The sequence below is a fragment of the Odocoileus virginianus genome, chromosome 26 (genome assembly GCF_023699985.2).
Source record: "Odocoileus virginianus isolate 20LAN1187 ecotype Illinois chromosome 26, Ovbor_1.2, whole genome shotgun sequence".
Lineage (NCBI taxonomy): Eukaryota > Metazoa > Chordata > Mammalia > Artiodactyla > Cervidae > Odocoileus > Odocoileus virginianus.
This window is the reverse complement of record NC_069699.1, coordinates 43560504-43584712: the sequence shown is the minus strand read 5'-3', so window position 1 is coordinate 43584712 and position 24209 is coordinate 43560504. Positions and strand designations below refer to the sequence as shown.

At 42.7% G+C, this 24209-nt stretch overlaps 1 protein-coding gene across 5 annotated transcripts in view; it reads right to left on the bottom strand.

The window, feature by feature from the left end:
* Positions 1–24209, bottom strand: part of CHDH (choline dehydrogenase) — an 89177-nt gene that overhangs the window by 55180 nt on the left and 9788 nt on the right. For 2 of the 5 annotated variants that reach the window (XM_070455915.1, XM_070455920.1), the window contains exon 2: positions 24110–24177. The exons of 2 other annotated variants lie outside the window; for them this stretch is intronic. The gene's annotated coding sequence lies outside the window, so the exon portion shown is untranslated. Of the gene's footprint in view, positions 1–2048; positions 2122–24109; positions 24178–24209 lie in introns of all 5 variants that reach the window. One more of the 5 variants, XM_070455916.1, reaches the window with a different exon arrangement.

The window sequence follows — 24209 nt, the reverse complement described above, 5'->3', positions numbered from 1 at the left end:
GGAGAAAAAGGATCTGAAAATGGGTCTCTAAATTACAATACCTTAATTTCTCTTTCTGACTTTTCATTGTTAGTGAATAGGAATGCAAGGGGTTTCTGTGTGTTAATATTGTACCCTGTGACTTTACCTAATTCTTTGATTTGCTCTAGCAACTTTCTGGTGGTATCTTTAGGGTTTTCTACATACAGTATCATGTAGTCTGAAAACAGTGAGTTTTACTTCTTTTGAAATCTTGATTCCTTTTCTGTTTGTTTTTTCCTGCTTGCTGTAGATAAGACTTCAAAAACTATGTTGAATAATAGTGGCAAGAGTGGGCATACTTGTCTTGTTCTTGATCTTAGAGGAAATGCTTTCAGTTTTTCACTGTTAAGAATAACATTTGCTATGTGTTTGTTATATATAGCCTTTATTATGTTGAGGTAAGGAAACAATCCCATATACCGTTGCAACAAAAGAAGAAAATATCCAGGAATAAAGCTACCATAGGAGATAAAATACCTGTGTGCAGAAATCTATAATGACTAAAGATCTCAAAGAAGACATAAACAAATGGAGATATATACCACATTCTTGGATTGGGACAATCAATATTATGAAAATGATTATACTTACACAAGGCAATCGACAGACTCAATGCACTCCATAATCAATTACCAATGCCATTTCTCATAGAACTACCACAAAAAAATTTCACAATTTGTAGTCACAAAATAACAACACTAATGGGAACAAAAAGACCCTGAATAGCCATAGAAATCTTGAGAAAGAAAAACGAAGTTGGAGGAATCAAGTCCCCCGACATCAGACTATACTAGAAAATTCCAGTGATTAAGACACTACAGCTCTGGTACAAAAACAGAAATATAAATCAGTGGGACAAGATAGAAAGCCCTGATGAAGGTAAAAGAGGAAAGTGAAAAAGCTGACTTAACTCCTGCCCACTGCAGTGAAACTGCCCAGGTTTGATCCCTGGCCAGGGAGCTAACATCCCGCAAGCTGCGCGGTATGGCCAAAAGAAATTTAAAATATTTTTAAATTAAAAATAAATAAGAGAATAGTATGAACAATGAAATGCCAAGAAACTTGCCAACCTAGAAGAAACTGACAACTTTCTAGAAACACACAGCCCACCAGAACTGCTTCAAGAAGAAATCTGTAAAGCATCTAAGAGCAAAAAAGGAAAAGGAACACAGACACAAACAGAAAACAAGGGATATACTGTGTGCAGCAAACAGCCTCAGAAGGAAATCTACTTAGAAGGTGAACAGGAGGAAAAACTGAAGGAGCTTAAGACAAGACTGTGTCAGGAAATGGAGGAACAGACAGCATTTCCAATGAAGCTCAAATCCTGGTCAGATTGCCGGTGGCAGTGAATCAGCTGCCGAGTACGGTTTCTGTTACCCGGAGTTCAAATACCACACGTGGGGGACGGCTTCAAGTTCTGGTCCATCCACAGCTGACTGGATTCTCTGCTTTCAAAGCCGAGGGGTAGAGGGGTGCCTGGGCAGGCAAGCCTACTTACTGAGCACAGCTAATACACAAAGCCCTGCCTAGATGCCCCAGGATGACTTCAACCCAGACAGGAGTCCAGCACAGCTGGCGGACCCCTAGTATGCTTGGAGAGAGGGCATCGAGGCAATGTCTGTCCATAACAGTCACTGCAGTCAGAAAAGAAAAAAATGAACAACAACAGAAATAAACGCAATGAATAAACAGCAAAGTCCTACTGAACAGAACAGAGAATTAGAGCCAATCTCCTGGGATAAAGCATAATCGAAAAGAATATTTAATAAACTATATGTGTGTATAAGAGTCACTTTGCTAGACAACAGAAATGAGCATGACACTAAATCAACTGTATTTCAATTAAAAAAATAAAAGAAACCCACAATCCAGAAGACAATGGAGTGATCATTTTAAAGTACTGAAAGGGGTGGAACCCCCAAACAATCAGTAAAAAATTCTCTCTACCCAGTGAAGATATAGTTCAAATATGAAGGAGAAATAAAGACATCTTCAGGGAAACAGAAGCTGACAGAATTTGTTACCAGCTGTATTTTCATTGCAAGAAGTTCTTCAGGCAAAAGGAGAACAACACTGGATTAACATGTCAGTATGCTCCTACAAAGAAAGGAGAAGCAAAAGGAAATGAGAAAAGTGGGGGGTATGTTCGTTCCTTATAGTGGCTGTAACAAATTACCATAAACTTGGTGGCTCAAAACAACACACACTGGGACTTCCCCGGTGGTCCAGTGGTGAAGAATTCACCTGCCAATGCAGGGGACATGGGTTCGGTCCTTGGTTGGGGAACTAAGATCCCACACGCTCCAGGGCAATTCAGCCCGTGTGCCACAACTCCTGAAGCCCATGCGACCTAGAGCCCATGCTCTGCAACGAGAGAGGCCACTGCAATGAGAAGCCTGCGCATGGCAACTAGAGAGCAGCCCCCTCTTGCCGCAACTAGAGGAAGCCCATGCAGCGGCACTGGAGACCCAGAACAGCCAAAAAAATAAGTAATTTAATAATTATTTTTTAAAAACACACATTTAATCTCTTACACTTCTAGAAGCCAGAGTATGAAATCGGCTTCTCCAGGCTAAAGTCAAGGTGCTGGCAGGGCTAGCGAGCTGCTTGCAGATGCTCCCAAGAGGAGGAATTGTTTCCTTGCCTTTTTGGATTCCGAGGTCCACCTGCATTCCTTAGCCAGCAGTCCCTCCCTTGCATCAGTGCAGCCTCTTGCTTCTGTCACCACATCTATTTCTGCAGTACTATCTCCCACTCATTGGGATGCTTGCAATTACATCATCGGGGCATCTGGATAATCTAGGATAGTATCTCCATCTCATGATTCTGAATCTCATCTGCCAAGTCCCTTCTGCCATGTAAGGTAATATATTCACAGACTCTAGGGTTAGGACATGGATATCCTGGAGGGAGGCCACTATTTAAGCCTATCAGAGGCAGTAAACAAAATACACTTCTCCCTGTATTTTTTCAATCTCTTTAGAATATAACTGACTAACATAAAAGTACTAAAATATATTATAGGGTTCATTATATATGCAATATTACAATTACATAACAACAATAGCACAAAGGATGGGAGAGGGAAGAAACATAAGTATACTTTTACAAGGTTTGTATACCATAAATGAAGGTGGTATAAAATAAATATTATTTGAAGGTGTGTGCTAAATTACAGATATATATTGCAGAACCTTGCACAACCACTAAAATATTAAGGAATTGCAGCAAATAAGCCAATAATGGAGACAATACAATAAAACATTGAAAAGAAGTAGAAGAAACCAGGCAAAGAGAAGACAGAGCAAACAACAAAATGGATTTAAATCCAACCATACTAATAACCTTACAAAGTATAAACAGGCTAAACACTCCTATCAAAATGCAGATTGTCAAATGGGATTTTTTAAAAAGCAAGACTCAGATATATGCTGTCTGCAAAAAAAAGAAAACCCACTTCAAATATAAAGACATAAGAAACAAATTTAAAAATGGAAAAAAAGATATACTACACAAATACTAAACAAAAAAGAGAGTGACTACATTAATATCAGACAATGTAGACTTCAGTGTAATGAATATTGTCCAAGGTCTAGAAGACATTTCAAAATAATAAAGAGGTCCATATATCATAAAGATAAAACAATTCTAAGTGTGTGCCTAGTAGAGCTTCCAAAGTATGAAGTATAAATTGATAAAACTGAAAGGAGAAATGAATAAAAACACAACTTTACTTGGAAATTTAAAAACTCTCCTCTCATAATAGATAAAACTACTAGATAAGTCAGTAAGAAGACACTAATTATAGTGTAAGTTGACCTAATTAGCACTTAGCATGAACACCCAAAAACCCAGAAGAACACATGTCCTTTGCAAGGGCACATCACCAAGACAGACAGCATTCTGGGCCATCCTAAAAATCTGAACAAATTTAAGAGGACTGAAATGCTACAAAGTATGTTGTCTACCCTAAAAGAATTGACTTAGGAATAAATAATAAAAATATATCTGAAAAATCCCTAAATATTAAGAAATTTTAAAAACTCTTTTAATTAACCCATGAATCAGACAAAAAAAATCACAAGAGAAATCAGCAAACATTTGAAGTGAATGAAAATGAAAACACAACAGACAAAAATGTGCGTGATGCAAGAAAGCAGTGCTTTGAGAGGATAATACAGCAATAAAATGCTTATATTAGAAAAGTCACATCTCAAATTGAGGACCTATACTTTCACTTTTCAAAGGTCAGAAAAAAAGAAAATTGGTCCCAAGGTGATTAGAAGAAAGCAATACACATAACAATAGAAATCAATCAAACTAAAAACAAATATAGAAAAAAATTAATAAAACCAAAGCACAGTTCTTAAAATAAGTAATAAAATTAATAAACCTCTACCCAGGCAAAGAAAAGAAGAGTGATAATACTGATTACCAACACTGGCAATGACAGGGAACATCCCTACATATTCCATAGACAGACTATTATGATAACTTTATGTCAATACAATTGATAATTAAGATGATATGGATATATTTTTTAAGAGATTATCAAAGTTCGCACAAGCTGAACTATATAACCTAAACAGCTGTATATATTTATTAAAAACTTAAATTCATCATTTAAATTTTTCCCATAGTGAAAACTCTATAGACTACATTGGTAAAAGCTAAGAAACATTCTCAATGAAATACTATCAATTCTATAGAAAACAGACAAGAACACTCCCCAACTCATTTCATATGGTGAGCAGTATCCACTTACCAAAACCAAAGATATAACAAGAAAACTACAGGCCAATATATCCATCATGAACAAAGATGCAACATTTTTTTTTTTTTTTTACAAAACTTTAGCAAATCAAATCCAGCAACATACAAAAAGCATATATCACAACCAACTAGAATTTATTCCAGGAATGTAAGACTGATCTGACATTTGAAAATCAGTCTATGGTTTAACACACCATAAAAGAATAAACACATGATTGATCATCTTAATAAGAATACACGAAGTATTTGGATATATACAACTCCATAAAATTAAAATCTGTGTACTTAAAGAAGATAAAGGGAATCTATTAAATATCCACAGATCTTGTACTCAGTAGTGAAAGACTAGAAGTTCTCCCCAGGAGATCAGAAACAAGACAGGATGTTAACTCTAATCACTTTTGTTCAACAGTGCTTGAATATGCTCACCAAGGGTTTAAGGTTAATTAATTAGTTAATTAAAAGTAAAAGGCATAAAGACTGAAAGAATTGTGTTTACTTACTCGAAGGCAAGATGGTCAGTCATCTACACAGAATTCCCAAGGAATTTATAAAGAAAGCTACTGGAATTAATAAGTGAGTTTAGCAATATCTCAAGATACAAGGTTAACATACAAAAGTTAATGGCATTTTTGTATACAATTAATGAATAATGAAAATTTTAAGTGGAAAAAAACATAATGAAGAGTCTGAGTCCATTTTTTATATTTGGCCATCAACAGCTTTCAAGCTCCATCTCTCCCCATCGACTCACATCTGAGCAAGTCAGTGCAAAAGCTCCGATTCCTGCCTTAGCTGTCAGTAGGTAAGTTCAAACCATGCAAACTTGAACCGTATATCGGAAATCCCATATGTGGGATCAGCTCCCTAGAGCCACTCCCCAGAGCAGCTGCCCCTTCCCTTCACTCAAGCTATCCCAGACTAGCTTGTGTGCCTGTCCTGTCCCCCCAGAAAGCCCCCTTGAAACTGAAAGTGAGGTTGCTCAGTCATGTCCGACTCTTTGTGACCCCATGGACTGCAGTCTACCAGGATCCTCCATCCATGGGATTTTCCAGGCAAGAATACTGGAGTGGGTTGCCATTCTCTTCTCCAAGGGATCTTCCCCACCCAGGGATTGAATCTGGGTCTCCCACACTACAGACAAACTCTCTGCCATCTGAGCCACCAGGGAAAGCCCCCTTTTGGAATAATAAATCTTTCCATGGCCTCTCGGTACATGTGTGGTGCCATCAGTCCCAACATTTAAACAAATGTGAGGAAGTATGTTCAACCGACAAGACAAAACCAATATCACTTATGAGAGCATCAGGAAATCTGCAATAATTAGGATTAGATTTATGTGCAAAACCTAAACACTGAAAACTACAAAACATTGTTGATAGAAGTTAAAGATGACCCCAAAATACACAGAGAGAGATACCATAATTAGGAAGACCTACTATTAGGAATATTAGCAATATTAGGAAATTAGCAATATTAGGAAGACCTAATATTGCTATATCAGTCCTCCCCAAATTGATTTACAGATTTTACATGGAATGACAATCAATCTCAGCTGGAATTTTTTTTTTAAGGAATCGACATGCTGACTTCAAAATGTATACGGAAATACAAATGACAGAAATAGTTAAGTACAGATAAAGAGAAACCTCACATGCCAATGAAAATGAAGGAACTACAGTACCTCATATCAATATGGTTGAATCCTAAAAATAGATTCAAAATATACAAAAAAAGATGGTATGATTTGAATGAGGTCTTTACATAAAGCTTTAAAACATGCAATTCATATATGTACCTAACATCAGACTCTCAAAATACATAAAGCAAACTCTGACAGATTTAGAGGGAGAGACAATTCTACAGTAATAAATGGAGACTTCTATACTCAGACTGAAATAATGGACAGAATACCAGACAGAACACCAGCAAGAAAATAAAGAACTTGAATAACATTATAAACCAAATAGATCTAAAAGACATTCATGAAATACTCGACCCGGTAACAGCAGAATATACATTTTTCTCAAGTGCACATGAAACATTCTCTAGGACAGATCATCTGTTAGGTCACAAAACAAATCTTAATAAATTTCAAAAGACTGAAATAATACAAAATATATTTTCTGATCATAACAGAACTAGAAATCAGTATCAGAAGGAAAACTGGAAAATTCACAAGTATGTAGACAGTAAACAACACACTTTTAAACAACCAATGTGTCAAAGAAGAAATCCAAAGGGAAATTAGAAAATAAGACAAATGAAAATAAAACTGTGGCATGCCCCTGTTCTGGGCTTCCCTGGTGGCACCAGTGGTAAAGAACTCACCTACCAATGCCAGAGACACAGGCTTGATCCCTGAGTCAGGAAGATCCCCTGGAGTAGGAAATATCAAGCCGCTCCAGTATTCCTGCCCGGGAAATACCATGGACAGAAGAGCCCAGTGGGCTGCAGGCCATGGGGACACAAAGAGTCCAAAACAGCTGAGTGAGCACATGGCCCCTGTTCCACGGAGGGTGAACCCAGGGAAATGCTGGATTGTGAAAGGGCTCCTCGCCCTCCCTCCCTGCCAAACCCTTCTGGTTCAGCCCCCTCTGCCTTCGTCTTCTGTTTCTGCTGCAGATGCTTTCTTGATCCTGTGCAGGAAGCCCTCTCCTCATGTCTAAACTAAAAGCTCATCCCTATGGCTGAGTAATTCCAAATGCCTAACCTGTGATTTCAAGATTGGGACCAGGATTCAGAGCTGAAAGTTAAACTAGCTCAAAAAACGTTTGTATGCAGAGGCTTCTGTCCTGTGAACAATTCTGTGAACAGCGAATTGGTCCCCTGAGCCCAATCCTACCCTGGACTATATGGCGTATAAAATTATTTTATTTTGAAATTCTTTTCAAATATGAAGATAATAAATTAGGAGTGCATCTTCCGAGCATAGGTAACAAGTGCAATATTTTGCCAAAAAGATCCAAAAAACTGTGGCATGCCAAAGCATATGAGATGCAGCAAAAGCAGTGCTAAGAAGAGAAATTTATAGCTGTAAATGCTCACATTAAAAAGGAAGACAGATATCAGAAAAATCAACTTTACATCTTAAGGAGCTAGAAAAAGAAGAGCAAACTAAACCCAAAGCTAGCAGAAGGAAGGAAATAATAAAGATTAGAGCACAGATTAATGAAATAAAGAACAGAAAAACAATAGAGACAGTCAAACCAAAAGTTGATTCTCAAAAATAAACTTTTTTTTTCAAAAACAAAACCTTAGGTAAATTGACTAAGGAAAAAGGAGGGAAGACTCAAATTAGTAAAATCAGAAATTTAAGTGGGGCTATCACTAACAACTTTACAGAAACAAAAAACAAATAACAAAGTACTGTGAACAACTGTATATCAACAAACTGAATAACCTAGATGAAATAGACAAATTCCCAGAAATATGCCATCTACAAAAACTGAATAATGAATAAGTTGAAAATATAAATAAATCAATAAATAGTAAGGAGACAGAATAATCAAAAACCTCCCAAGAAAGAAAAACCCTGGACATAATGGTTTCAGTCATGAATTCTACCAAAAACTTACAAGATTAAAGTCAATTCTCAAATTTTTCCCAAAAATCGAACAGGAGGACAAGTGAACTCACTGTATGAGGCAGGCATTAACCAGACAGCAAAGCCAAACAAAAGTGCTAACAAGAAAACCACAGACCAATATCTCTTATGAACAGTGAAGTAACAATTCTTAACAAAATACAAGCAACCTGATTTCACTGATGAATTCATTAGCATATTAAAAAAGGATGGCATACCATGAGTGGGTAGGAGTGCAAATATAGTTCAACATATGAAAATCAATCAATACAACACATCACATTAATAGAATGAAAATAAAAATCATATCATCATCTTGATGCAGAAGTATATGACAAAATTCAACATGTTTTTATAATAAAAACAGTAAACTGGAAGACATTTCTCCAAAGATACAGGAGTGGCCAGTAAGCATGTAAAATAACGATCAACATCACTACTACAAAGTAAACCACATGAGAGGGACTTGCCTGGTGGTACAGTGGTTAAGAATATGCCTTGTGCACAAAGATAGAAAGATAGAAATATAGATCAATGGAACAAAATAGAAAGCCCAGAGATAAAGCCACGCACCTATGGACACCTTATCTTTGACAAAGGAGGCAAAAATAAACAAAGGAGAAAAGGCAATCTCTTTAACAAGTGGGGCTGAGAAAACTGGTCAACCACCTGAAAAAGAATGAAACTAGAACACTTTCTAACACCATACACAAAAATAAACTCAAAATGGATTAAAGGTCTAAATGTAAGACCAGAAACGATAAAACTCTTGGGGGAAAACATAGGTAGAACACTCTCTGACATAAATCACAGCAAGATCCTCCATGATCTACCTCCCAGAGTAATGGAAATAAAAACAAAAGTAAACAAATGGGACCTAATTAAACTTACAAGCTTTTGCACAACAAAGGAAACTATAAGCCAGGTGAAAAGGCAGCCTTCAGAATGGGAGAAAAGAGCAAAAAAACAACTGACAAAGAATTAATCTCCAAAATATACAAGCAGCTCATGCAACTCAATACCATAAAAATAAACGACCCAATCAAGAAGTGGGCCAAAGAACTAAACAAACATTTCTCCAAAGAAGACTACAAATGGCTAACAAACACATCAAAAGATGCTCAACATCACTCATTGTCAGGGAAATTTATAAAACCACAATGAGGTACCATTACACGCCAGTCAGGATGGCTGCTATCCAAAAGTCTACAAGCAATAAATGCTGGAGAGGGTGTGGGGAAAAGGGAACCCTCTTACACTGTTGGTGGGAATGCAAACTAGTATAGCCGCTATGGAGAACAGTGTGGAGATTCCTTAAAAAACTGGAAACAGAACTGCCATACAACCCAGCAATCCCACTGCTGGGCATGCACACCGAGGAAACCAGAACGGAAAGAGACACGTGTACCTCAGTGTTGACTGCAGCACTGTCTGCAATAGCTAGGACAAGGAAGCAACCTAGATGTCCATCGGCAGAAGAATGGTAAGAAAGCTGTGGTACGTATACAAATGGAGTATTATTCAGCTATGAAAAAGAATACATTTGAGTCAGTTCTAATGAGATGGATGAAATGGGATCCTATTATACAGAGTGAAGTCAGTCAGAAAGAGAAATACCAATGCAGTATATTAATGCATATACATGGAATTTAGAAAGATGGGAACAACAACCCTATAGACAAGATAGCAAAAGAGACACAGATATAAATAACAGATTTTTGGACTGTGTGGGAGAAGGTGAGGGTGGGATGATATGAGAGAATAGCACTGAAACATGTATATCACCATATGTAAAACAGATGACCCGTGCAAGTTCAATGCATGAAGCAGGCACTCAAAGCTGGTGCTCTGGGACAACCCAGAGGGAGGGGGTGGGGAGGGAGCAGGGAAGAGGGTTCAGGATGGTGGAACACATGTTACACCCATGGCTGATTCATGTCTATGTATGGCAAAACCCACCACATACTGTAAAGTAATAAGCCTCCAATTAAAATAGATAAATTAACTTAAAAAAAAAAGATTATGCCCTGCAATACAGGGGATGCAGGTTCAATTCCCTGTCAAGGAACTAAGATCTCACATGCCAGAGCAACTAAGGCCATACACTGCAACTACTGGACCCCAACGCAGCCCATGCACCACAGCTGGAGAGCTCAAGTACCAGGACTACTGAGACTGTGTGCTCCAGAGCCCGCATGCCACAACTAGAAAGTCTGTGTGCTGAAAGGCAAGCTCCCACGTGACACAACGAAGGTTCTGTGTGCCACAACTAGGACCTGATGCAGCCAAAAAAGAAAAAAAAAACAAACCCAAAACCAAAATAAGCAAAGAAAAAAATCATGAGATACCACCTCACATCAAAAAAAAAAAAAAAATGGAAAATAACAAATGCTGACAAGGATGTGGAGAAGATGGAACATTTATGTACTATTGGTGGGAATGCAAATGATGCAGCCACTGTGGAAAACTGGTGATTCTTCGAAAAGTTAAAGATAGAATTACCATGTGAAAGTGAAAGTCGCTCAGTCATGTCTGGCTCTTTGCAACTCCATGGACTCCTCTAGGTCAGAATCCTGGAGCGGGTAGGCTTTCCCTTCTCCAGAGGATCTTCCCAACCCAGAGATGGAACCCAGGTCTCCCGCACTGCAGGTGGATTCTTTACCAGCTGAGCCACAAGAGAAGCCCATATGATCTACCAATTCCACTCCTAGGTATGCACCCAAAATAACTGAAAGCAGGAACTCAAACAGATACTTGAATGCCAGTGTTTTTATGCAGCATTATTCACAATATCAAAAAGTTGGAAACAACACAACTCTCCATCAACAGATGACTGTATTAACAATGCCACATTAGTCAGTACTCAAAAGGAGTGAAATTCAGGACACAGGAGTAGCACCAATCACTCCCTGTTGACCGAGGGATGCAGAGGCCACTGCTGCTGGAGGGAACCCACAAGTGGGTGCCAAGTGCTGCCCCTGCTGTCCTGGGATTGCACAGGCCCCCGCTGCCACTGGGAGATCCACAAGTGGGGGTCAAACACTGCCCCCCCACCTGGGGAGCACACATGGGCCATGAGTGGGCTCCAACGGCTGTCCCTGCTCTCCTGGGGGTGTGCAGGCTGATGCCACAGCTAGGGGACCTGCAAGGAGGTGCCAAGTACCACCTTTGCTGTGCCGGGAGCATGTGGCCCACCCCCTCTGCAGCATAGCCCACAGGGTGGGCACCAGTCACTCCATGCCTCCACTCTATGAGGAGTATGTGCGGGCCAGCACACCTACACACCCCATATCAAGGGGCTAACGGTCAGCACACACAGAGAAGGGGCAGCAAGCATCCAAACGGAGGGCAGCCCCTTGGTTCTGGACAAGAGAGTGGAATAGAAGGACCCGTGCTGGCTCACCTCTCACGAAAACACCAAAATCACAACTGACAGCTGAACAACAATCAATTTAAAAGGCTGGAACCTATCAAAAGAGGTATTTTACATCCAGAGAAAAATAAGGAGCTACAACTAGAAACCAGAAAATTACAAATGGGAATGCTTACTGGTGAAAACACAAACTAAAGCCAGGAAATCATCCATACACAAATATATCAAAACCAGCAATTGTGAGAAAAGGAGAATACAGATGCAAGATATTGGAAATACACTGTAAATTGAGCAACCAGCTACTTAAAACAATCTCCTATACATATAGATAGCTATATCAAAACATCATGGGAACTGCAAGCCAAAAACCTACAATAGATAAACACACAAAAAAGAAAAAGCAATCCAAACACAACACTGAATATAGTCATCAAATCACAAGAGGAGAACAAGCGGAAGGGAAGAAAAAACACTTATAAAAACAAATCCGAAACAATTAACAAAATGGCAGTAAGAACATACATATTGATAATTATGTGGATTATATGCTCCAACCAAACACATAGACTGGATCACTGGATACAAAAAGAAGACCCATATGTATGATGGCTACAAGAGATTCACTTCAGATCTAGGGACAGATGCAGACTGAAAGTGAAGGGATGGAAAAAGGTAGTCCAGGGAAATGGAAATGAAAAGAAAGCTGGAATAGCAATACTCATATTAGACAAAACAGACTTTAAAATAAAGACTGTTACTAGAGACAAAGAAGGATATTACATGAAGATCAAGGGATCAATCCACAAAGAAGATGTAACAATTATAAATATACATGTACCCCACATAAGAACACCTTGATATTTAAGACAAACACTAACAGCCATAAAAAAATAAGAAGTTGACAGCAACACAATTACAATGAGGGATTTTAACACACCACTTTCCTTAATAGACACATGATCCAGACAGAAGAGCAACAAGGAAACACAGGCCTTAAATTAGACCAGACAGACTTAATTGATATTTATAAAATTTACAAAAACTGATATGCATAAAATGCTTTGCATCTGAAAGCAACAAAAGACACTTTCTTCTCAAGTGCACATGAAACATTTTCCAAGACATCCTGGGCCAGAAATGGAACCGTGGCAAATTTAGGAAACCTTAAATCATATCAAGCATCTTTTCCGACCACAATGTTATGAGACTAGAAATCAATTACAGGAAAAAAAAAAAACCATAAAAAACACTAACACAAGGAGGCTAAACAACATGTTACCAAGCAACCAGTGGATCGCTGAAGAAATCAAATAGGAAATCGAAAAGTACAGAGACAAATGACAATGAAAACCTGATGATCCAAAACCTGTGGCACAGAACAAAAGGAGTTCTACAAGGGAAGTTGACAGCACTATGATCTTACCTTAGGAAATAAGTAAAATCTCAAATAGACAACCTAAATTTACACCTAAAGCAACTTAAATAAGAACAAACAAAACCCAAAGTTAATAGAAGGAAAGAAATGATCAAGACCAGGGCAGAATTAAATGAACCAGAGACAAAGAAAACAATAAAAAAAGAGGAATGAAACAAAAAATTGGTTTTATAAAAAGATAAACAAAATTGATAGAACTTTAGCAAGATTCATCAAGGGAAAAAAAGGGAGAAGACTCAAATCAATAAAATGTGAAATGGAGAAGTTACAATGGACACCACAGAAATACAAAGGATCCTAAGGGACAATTATAAGCAACTATATGTCAATAAAATGGACAACCTGGCAGAAATGGACAAATTCTTAGAAAGGTACAATGTTTCAATACTGAACCAAGAAGAAATGGAAAATAGGAACAGACCAATTAAAAGCAGGCTTCCCTGGTGTCTCAGATGGTAAAGAATTCACCTACAATGCAGGAGATGTGGGTTTGATCTCTGGGTGGGACGATCCCCTGGAGAAGGGACTGTCTACCCACTCCAGTATTCTTGCCTGGAGAATTCCATGGACAGAGGAGCCTAGTGGGCTATAGTTCATGGAGTCACAAAGAGTCAGACATAAACTGAGCGACTAGCACTTTCACTTTCAATCACAAGCAATGAACCTGAAGTTGTGATTAAAAACAAAAGCACAGGTCCAGTTGGCTTCACAGGGGAATTCTATTGAACATTTAGAGACAAGCTAACATCTATACTTTAGAAACTACTGCAAAAATCTGCAGAGGGTGAAACACTCCCAAACTCATTCTATGAGTCCAACATCACCCTGATATCAAAACCAGACAAAGATATCACACAGAAAAGAAAATTACAGGTCACTATCACTGATGAACATAGACGCAAAAATCCCCAACAAAATACTAGCAAACAAAATCCAATAACACATTAAAAGAATCATATACCGTCATTAAGTGGAATTCATCCCAAGGATGCAAGGATTCTTCAAAACACACAAATCAAACTGTGATACACCATATCAACAAACTGAAGAATAAAAACTATATGACCATATCAACAGATGTAGAAAAAGTTTTTTTACAAAATTCAACACCCATTTATGTTTAAAAAAAAAACCTCTCCAGAAAGAAGCCATAAAAAGAACCTACCTCAACATAATAAAGAGCATATATGACAAACCCACAGTTAACATCACTCTCAACTGAGAAAAGTTGAAAATATTTCCTCCAGATCAGGAACAAGACAAGGATGTCCACTCTCACCACTTTTGCTCAATATAGTTTTGAAAGTCCTAGCCATGGTAATCAGAGAATAAAAATAAAGGAATCCAAATTGGGGAAAAAGTAAAACTGTCACTGTGTGCAGCTGACATGATACTATATGTAGAAAAGTATCCTAAAGATACTGCCAGAAAGCTACTAGAGCTCATCATTGAATTCAGTAAGGTTGAAGGATACAAAATTAAAACACAGAAACCTCTTGCATTTCTATACACAAAAGATCAGAAAGAGAAATTAAGGAAACAATCCCATTTTCAATTGCTTGGAAAAGAAAAAAATACTCAAGAAGAATAATCCTATCTAAGGAGGCAAAGGATCTATATGCAGTATAAGATGCTGATGAAAGAAATCAAAGATGACACAGAGAGATACACCCTATTCTTGGACTGGAAGAATCAACATCGTGAAAATGACTATACTACTCAAAGCAATCTACAGATTCAATGTGATCCCTATCAAATTACCAATGGCATCTTTCACAGAACCAGAACAAAATATTTTACAATTTGTATGGAAACAAAAAAGACCCCGAATAGACAAAACAACCTTGAGAAAGGAAAACAGACATGGAGGAATCAGACTTCCTGACTTCAGAGTATACTACAAAACTGCAGTCATCAAGACAGTACGGCACTGGTACAAAAACAGAAATACAGATCAACAGAACAGGACAGGAAGACCAGATGTAAACCTATGTACCTATAGTCAATTAATCTATGACAAAGGAAGCAAGACTATACAATGGAGGAAAAACGGTCTTTTCAATAAGTGGTGCTGGGAAACTGAACAGCTACATGTAAAAGAATGCAGTTAGGACATTCTCTAACACCATAAACTCCAAATGGATTAAAGACCTAAATGTAAGGCTGGATACTATAAACTTCTTTTTTTTTTTTAAACATTTATTTTTTTTAATTTATTTGGCTGCATAGAATCTTAGTTGTGGCATGTGGGATCTAGTTCCCTGACCAGGGATCGAACTCAGCCCCCCTGTATCAGGAGTGCAGAGTCTTAGCCACTGGACCACCAGGGAGTTCCCGGATACTATAAACTTCTTAGAGGAAAACATAGGCAGAACACATAAGTCACAGCATATCTTTTCTGATCCACTGCCTAATGAAAGTGAAAACAAAATGAACAAATAGGAACTAATGAAACTTAAAAGCTTTTGCACTGCAAAGGAAATCAAACAAAGTGAAAAGATAACCTACAGAATGGGAGAAAATATTTGCAAATGAAGTGGCTGACAAGGGATTGGGCTTCTCTGGTGGCTCAGAAAATCTCCAAAACATACAAGCAGCTCATGCAGCTCTATACAAAACAAAACAAAACAAAAACAATGAATGCCAGAGGACAGAATGGGGGGGAGACAGGGAGTTTGGGATTGACACATACCCACCGCTGTTTTTAAAAGGGATAACCAACAAGGTCCTGCTGTGTAGCACGGGGAACTGGGCTCAGTGCTATGTTTCAGCCTGAATGGAAGGGGAGTTTAGGGGAGAACAGACACACATATATGTATGGATGAGTTCCATACACGTGTATGTACGGTGATGTATACATGGAACTGTAACAACATTGTTAACTGACTGTAACTCCAATATAAAATTTAAAAGGTTAAAAAAAAAACCCAATCAAAAAATGGCCAGAAGATCTAAACAGACATTTCTCCAAAGAAAATATACAGGTGGCCAACAAACACAGGAAAAGATGCACAACACTGCTAATTATTAGAGAAATACAAATCAAAACTACAATAAGGTATCACCTCAGAATGGCCATCATCAAAAAGTCTACAAACAAAAAGTGCTGAAGAGGGTGTAGAGAAAAGGGAACTCTATGACACAGTTGGTAGGAATGTAAATTGGCACAACCACTATGGAGAACAGCATGGAGCTTCCTCGAAAAACTAAAAATAGAACCACCATATGATCCAGCAACCCCACTCCTGGGCACATATCCAGACAAAAACTATAATTGCAAAAGATAACGTGCACCCCTATTTTCACAGCACTACTCACAATAGCCAAGACACAGAAGTGACCTAAATGCCCCCGACAGACAAATGGATAAAGAAGATGTGGTATATATATATACACACACACACACACACAATGGAATATCACCCAGTCATAAAAAGAATGACATAATGCCATTTGCAGCCACATGGATGGACCTAGAGATTATCATACTAAAGTGAAGTAAGTCAGAGAAAGTCAAATATCATATGATAACACTTAGATGTGGAATATCTAAACGATACAAACGAACTTATTTGCAAAACAGAAACAGATTCACAAACTTCTGAAGCAGACTTTTGGTTGCAGGGGCAGAGGAAAGTGGAAGGGAAGGACAAATTAGGAGTTTAGGATTAACATTATACACTACTATATATAACAAAGTTAATCAATGGGGACCTACTAATGTATAGCACAGGGAATTCTACTTAATATTCTGTAATAATCCAAATAGGAAAAGAACCTGTAAAAGGATGGATATATGTATAACTGAATCACTCAGCTATACATCTGAAGCCAACACAACACTGTAAATCAACTACACTCCTACATAAATTAAAATTAAATTAAAAAATAAATAAAAATTAATCTCAAAAAATAAAAAACAAAAAACCATGCTATAACATGGAACCTTGAAAATTGGTTAAGTAAAATAAACGAGTCATGAAGCAACAATTATTGTATGATTCCGCTTATATGGGGCAAATCCAGAGAGAGAGAGACTAGATGAAAGATCACCAGGGGCTGGGAGAAAGGGAATAGGGAATTCCTGTTCAATGGATACGGAACTATTTGTGGTGATGAAGTTTTAGAAATGGATAATGGTTATGACTGCACAACAATGTGAATGTACTTAATGCCACTGAATTGTACACTTTTTAAAAAAAAGCGGTTAAAATGATAAATTTCATGTTATATATGTTTTATCAGACCTCTTCTTCACGGGGTGGCAGCAGGTCATCTACTCTCCGTGGCCCCAGCCATCCCCAGACCTCAGCTTCTATCACAGTTCTTCTCCGACATCCTTCTCCAGCATGCTCCAACATGGAGGGGACATGTCATTGTTCTCAAAGGTCTGAGTCCAGTCGTGGACTAGGCAGAGATCTCTTTGGTCCCTGGGCAGGCTGGCCAGAGCTGGACCAACCTGGACACTTCACTGTGGCAGAGGAGACACTTCACTCTGCAGAGGAGAAATGCTCCCACGTGCCTGCGCCCCTAAGCCCTACTCCCTTAACAGTCTTCTGCCCAGGATTTGCTAAATAATGAAGGCAAGATAACCCAGGGCACTGGCCCACTCTCACTTCCCCTTCTCAGGGTGCCTGCAGCCAGCTCTCCACCCCGTGCCATGGCCAGGAGTGGGATGGCCTCTCCTATTCGCCCCTGGCAGTCCTGGTGCCCAGCCCTGGAAGGAGGCTCCCACCTTGAAGCCACATGTCCCTGTTCCTGAGACCCATCCTAGGGGGCTCCCTCCTGCCCGTCCCCCTCAGCAGCCAGGCCTTGAGCTGGGGGAGCAGAGGAGTCTCAGCCTCACGGTGTTGGGAGGTGGTAGGACCCACACATGCTCACAGTGCCTGGGGGATGGGGGCAGGGGGAGCACCGAAGAGGGAGGGGCCTGCTATCCAAAGGGCAGAGACCCTCCAACCCCAACAGTGCCCTCTCTGGCTCCCATACTGGGTGGGTGGGTGGACAGACTGACCGGCAGGGTCAGACATCACAGGAAAGCAGCCCCTTCCACAGTCCAGGGCTGCCAGTCACTGGCACTGTGGAGCATGAGGGGTGGGAACTATGGAGCCAGAGAAAGACAGGACAGCGCGTGTGTTCGTGTGTGTGTGTGTGTGTGCGTGTGTTTGTGTGTGCGTGCGTGCGTGCGTTTGTGTGTGCGCGCGCGCGTGTGTGTGTTTGTGTGTGTGTGTGCGTGTGTGTGTGTGTGCATGTGCGTGTGTGTGTGTGTGTGCGTGTTGGGTGTAGGAGGGCAGTACAGGGTTGTACCATGGTGGAGGCATTCAAGGCTTCCTTCTGATTCTGGTGCCTGTACCCTGACCCCCCTGTTTCCTGGAACCAGCCTCACCTCTGTGTCTACGGCTGTCTGTCCACTCCTGCAGCTCTGAACGGACGATGAAGGGAGGGGACACTTCACCCACTCCACCTCCCAGTCAAGGGGAGAAGACCCTCAACCACACGCATCTTCCTGGGCTGCAGGGTAGCACACCAGGCCATGCATGGCATCCAGATGGTCAGCTTGGAGCTGGACACCTGGACCGCATGGTACCTCTGGCCAGGAAGAAGGTTTTGGTCAATTCAGGCCATGACCCTCAACACCAGTGACGGACACAGTGAATATGGAGAGACAACATCAAGTGAAGAGGTGACGTTCAATGAGGCAGAATGAAGGTAGGGCTCCCACCCCCTTCTGAGCACTGCGGCTTTCATCACCGCAGTCCTTTGTCACAACTAACAATTCTCATTTAACTCTGAAATCGATAAGCAAACACTGGTTTTGAAAAATTTCCCAAATTTTATGATCAGAACACTGAATGCCTTACATGATAAGCCAGATTTCTGTGTAATTTTAAGCCTGTGGTCAATTGCACAACAAACTTGATAATTCTGGTGAAGTCAAATTGCAAAAGAACTGTGACCCGAATAATACGCTTACCCACATCTGAAGCACCCATGCTAAGACACAGTCTCTAGAATTGCACAGCTGGAAGGCTGACCAAACTTTTTTGCAACAACCCTTGAAGAAGGTTCTTCATAATTTCCTGCATGCGTGTGTGCGTGTGTACTTCCTTTCTAGCTCTGGCCAGTGGACCAGACTAGCATCAGATCCTTGGGGTCACTGAGATCCCAGCCTTTGTCAGTTACCCAAGAAGAGAGGACAGAACTCTGGAGAGGGGCCCGCAGTCTCGGCCAGGCCTGCACGCGAAACAGTGCTCAAGACCTGCTTCAACCTTTGAAAAGCTCCGCCAGGCAGGGCCAATGATAACAGTGATTCCGCTCTGAGCAAGCTGGGGAGTGTGTAAACCTCCAAGATCACAGACGCCTCAGGGTTCTACAGGGGCAGCCGTCTGTTTCAGCCGTCCCACTTCTAAGAATTCATCCAAGAGAGAACTGTGCATGACTGTGAAAAAACAAACCTAACAGGTCCGTCCCAGATTGTTTAAGATGGCAAACAATGATGAAAGCTGAACTGTCCACTGTTTGGGGACAGAGCAGGAAAAGGGGGGCCCAGTCATGAGAAAGGACCCTGTTAACTATTTACATACTGACCGTGTAATCCTCTCACTACAGACACAGCGTGAGCTAACCTGGGCAATTAGGTCAGCTCGTGGGCGCTAAGCCCCTCGGTTCCCCAAGCCTGGCAGAGTGCCTCAGAGGTACCTGGCCTTCACCTTCTCTCTGAGTCAAGGGGCAGAGTGGTGAAAACAATCCCAGGGGGGAACTGTATAAAGTGTGGTGGAGGCACCGCCATCCTCCCCTTACTGGGGGTCTCTGGGCAGTGGGGGGCGGTTCTCCAATGAAGGATTCAGAGCTGGCCACCTGCCTGCAACCTGGCCTTCCAGTCCTGGCTTTGACCCACTCTCCTACAAGACCTGTAATGAGGTTCTCAACCTTCCAGGCCAGGCTTTGGGTGGGTCAAATGATTACTGTCCTATAGCTTGCCACTGTCTGTTCACAGAGCTCCACTAAGCCACAGAATCAGAGTTCTAAGTACAGCAATAATGAAAGGGGCAGCCACCCATCCTGAGCACCTCGCGTGGCTTTATCACACACTGTGAACCCCCCAAAGACGCTGGGTGAATGGGCCTCACCGTCATCACCGTCAGTCCGACATCACAAAAACGGAAGCAAGCCTGCAGGGGAGCCCCGACCCGCTTCAACTCAAACACAGGACCCGTCCAGCATGGGCCTGACCAACAAAGCTGCCTCCTGGGAGTTATAAAAAGTCGCCATCGGTACATGGAGTGGAAACGAGGCACCAAATGCCCTCCAGGGCTCTGGAGGCCAAGAACTGGTGAAGTCCAGCTGCTTTCCCGCAGCCTGGCACAGCCTTCTTGATGGCACGGCCACCTAATGGGCCAGCCCTGGGTGGGAGGTGAGTTTGAGGCGGAGGTGGAAAGGGCCCAGGTCGGAAGGGACTCATCAGAGAGCGATGGTCGGGTCAAGAACCCTAGGCAGCTGCCTCCTCTGGCCATAGGCACCTCACTGCCCACCCCCAGCCCAGGTCACCTGTCCTTCCAAGATGACTCCGCCAGCTTCCTCACAGCCCCAGGGCATGTCTCATCCCAGGAGCCCTGCCTCCTGCCCCTATCCCAGCCATCACTTGTCACCGAACCATGAGCCTCACGCTCTGGGTTCCAGGCATCAGGACCACCTTCCTTCTGTCCCACCCAGGGTCTTTGCACATGTTCCCCTTTCCGGGTAACGGGGTCCCCACCTCAGCGCACCAGGGTCACTCCTTACCTTCCCTCAGGCCCTGCTCAGCCAATGCTCCCTCTGAGAAGCCCCCCTTGGCCACTGGCCATGTCCATCATGGGGCTTCTCCTTATACCACGTACAGAGACCTCCACTCTAAGAATGAAATGAGCTGTGAAAACCCATCGCCCCAGCCAAAGGCTCTGCGGCTTCGGTCCCAATGCAGAGCCTGGCCCTCTGTAAGGCGGAGCACAGATATGACGGGGCTGGGCCAGCATGCAGCCTACGGCGCCCACAGCGAGGCAGCCTGACACGTGGGTGCTCAATGCATACATCTGTGCCGGGGCATCGAGAGGTACCACTTAGACAGGGGACAGGGTGGGCCTTCCCTGGCAGTCCAGTGGTTAAGACTCTGCGCTTCCACTGCAGGAGGTGCAGGTTTGATCCCCGGTGGAACTGAGACCCTAAATAAGAAAGAAAGGGCACAGGGAATCCTGACCTGGTGATGATCCCCTGGGTATGCAATTATACATATATAATTTTTACACAAATAAAAATTCACTATCAGTATACTTTCATGTTGGGGCTTCCCAGGTGGCACAGTGGCAAAGAATCTGCCTGCCAATGCAGGATATGCAAGAGACGTGACTTCGACCCCGGGGTCAGGAAGATCCCCTGGAGCAGGAAACGGCAACCCACTCCGGTATTTTTGCCCGGGAAATCTCATGGACAGAGGAGCCTGGCAGGCTACAGTCCATGTGGTCACAAAAGCACAGCAGACCAGAAAATACTTCATGTTTATGTTTATAAATACTTTATCTTTTAATTTAAAAGATTTATTTTCTTCAAAAGTCAAGTTTCTCTTCCTAAAACTCTCATCTCCCACATCTTGGTGCCAAATAAACGAATGACTCGGAAACTCTCCCTTCCTCTCCTGAAACAGCTAGCCATCCGCCGCCTCGGAGACGACTCTGGCGGCCTGGGCCCTGCTGGGGCTGAGGGTGGCCCACAGGGCAGGCAGAGGCTGCGCAGGCTGTCCAGAGAGCCCCAGGAGGGACCCCCAAGCCTGACGCCAAGCGAAGGCCAGGCTTTCGTCCCCAGCTCTGCCGGGACTTCTGTGTGACCCCGGCTGGGGGTTTCTGGCTGCTGACGCGGGCGCTGGCCTCCGCGGGGCCTCCGACGTCTGCAGCTCCTCCCTCCTCACCTCTGCGGCCCCCACAGCGCCGGTGAGACCTCGCACCCTGCATTCCAGCCATCTGCCCTCGGTTCACAGTCCCCGACTCCCACCGTCATCTCCCTGCTGTCTCAAACCCCCGTGGTGGCGGTCTCGCCAACAGCAGGGTAAGACGGGAAGCCTCACCACCCAGGGCCAGCGCCCGGGGTCCCTGCCATCTCCTCCTTCCCTCACGGGCGTGTCTGTGGATCCAGTCTGTGTTGCTGGCGTGCTCCCACAGAGGCACTTGGGAGGCCGGTGCAACACTGTGGTCTCTGCCGGGGACTCGATTCCCACGGGGACCCTCCCTGACACGCTGGGGATCAGGGACGAAGCCTCTGGGGCTGGCTCCTGAGAAACAAAGGAGCCCCTCCAGACAAGAAGGCCCCTGCACTCGGGGCTGCCCTACGCCTGGGTGAGTGGTCCCTTGCAGCAGAGAAGGCCCAAGTGAAAGCGAGGATGTGGAGGGACCCGCTGCGGTGGGTCTGGCTAAGTCTGAGCCAAAACCAGAGGTGGGCTGCAGGGACAGAAGGCCCTGGCATTGTGCCGCTTAACACGTAAAGGCCTAACATCAGGAAGAGAGACTGTTCTTCCCTCTCGGGGGCTCTGAAGGTCCCCTTTAGGACGGGCACGGTGGCAGAGTGACCGTGGTCTACCAAGATTCCTATTGCAGGGCCATGACCATGTTTGTTTACTATCAGCAGGGGATGGAGCTCATAGCTCCCAGAGCCAGGCACAGAACAGACACTCAATAAACGCTTGTTAATGTGCGTGTGTGTGTGTGTTCAGTTACTCAGTTGTGTCTGACTGATTGCAACCCCATGGAGTGTAGCCTACCCAGCTCCTCTGTCCATAGAATTTTCCAGACACGAATGCTGGGGTGGGTTGCCATTTCCTCCTCCAGGGGATCTTCCCGACCCAGGGATCAAACCCACGTCTTTTGCATTGCAGGCGGTTGCTTTAGCACTGTGTCACCTGGGAAATCCACGTGTTATTGACTAGTGTGTAAAAACAGTGTTCACTTCACAAGAGGAGGCAGACATGGAAAGCGAGGTACAGAGGGGCAGGGGCAGCTCTTGCAAGGGGTGGGGTCGGCACTGATGAATCTGTCCACCTTGGCCTACCCATGGGTCAGTCCCCACCAAGTCCCGCTGGCATCCTAGCAGTATCCCTACCACTAGGACGCAACTGAAAAATCAAATGATTTTTCCCTCAAGTGGAGACAGGGGTGACACAATGAAATATCCTTACCAAAGACTCCCAGGCCTGCGTCTGCTCACACTTCTAAATCCACCCACCGATTCAGAGGAAATTCGAATGTCAGAGGAAGGGGTGAAAGGACACGCGGATCCCACGCACGGAATCCAGGCCAAGGGACATTTCTTCCACAAGTTCAAGTGAAAAACGAACAAGGTAGAGAGAGATTGAGGGAAATCCAGACATCAAAAGAGAACGACCTACGGATCTCATTCGGGTCCTGGGAAATTTGGACACCGACTGGATGTTGGAGGGTATTTAGAGGTCACTGTGTCAGATGTGACACTGGTCTCGTGGTTATGTTGCTTACAATGACTCTTTCAGAAATGCCTACTAAAATGCCAACAGAAAAAAATAAGTGGTATCTGGGATTTTGCTTATAACCCAGGGATTCGGGGGGCAAACAAAACAGGATCACCCATGAAGGGATGGCAAGTGGGGTTCAATATGCTCTTCTCGCTAATTCTGTACGTGTTCCAAATTTTCCATAACAGAAAGGGCTTTTGTTTTTGCTGTCTGTTTCAAATCCCAAACCTCCCTGCTAACGGAGTAAAGAAGGCAGAGTGGGAGAAACGCTGAGGCTGGGAGCCTGGTTTCGGCTGAGGGGTTCCACCCTCTCCCACAGAAGTCGGGGCATTCCACAAAGGTTTGCTGCCTGCTTCCTCCTTCAAACACATTTTCAATCAGTTTTTAAAATCTCAATTAAGAAACACCCACCTCACACTCAGATGTGAAGGATTCAGGCTGGTGGAGGCAGGGCCAGCCCACATGCTATTTTTGATTGCCTGTGAAAGATAAGCATCGAATCAAAAGGCAG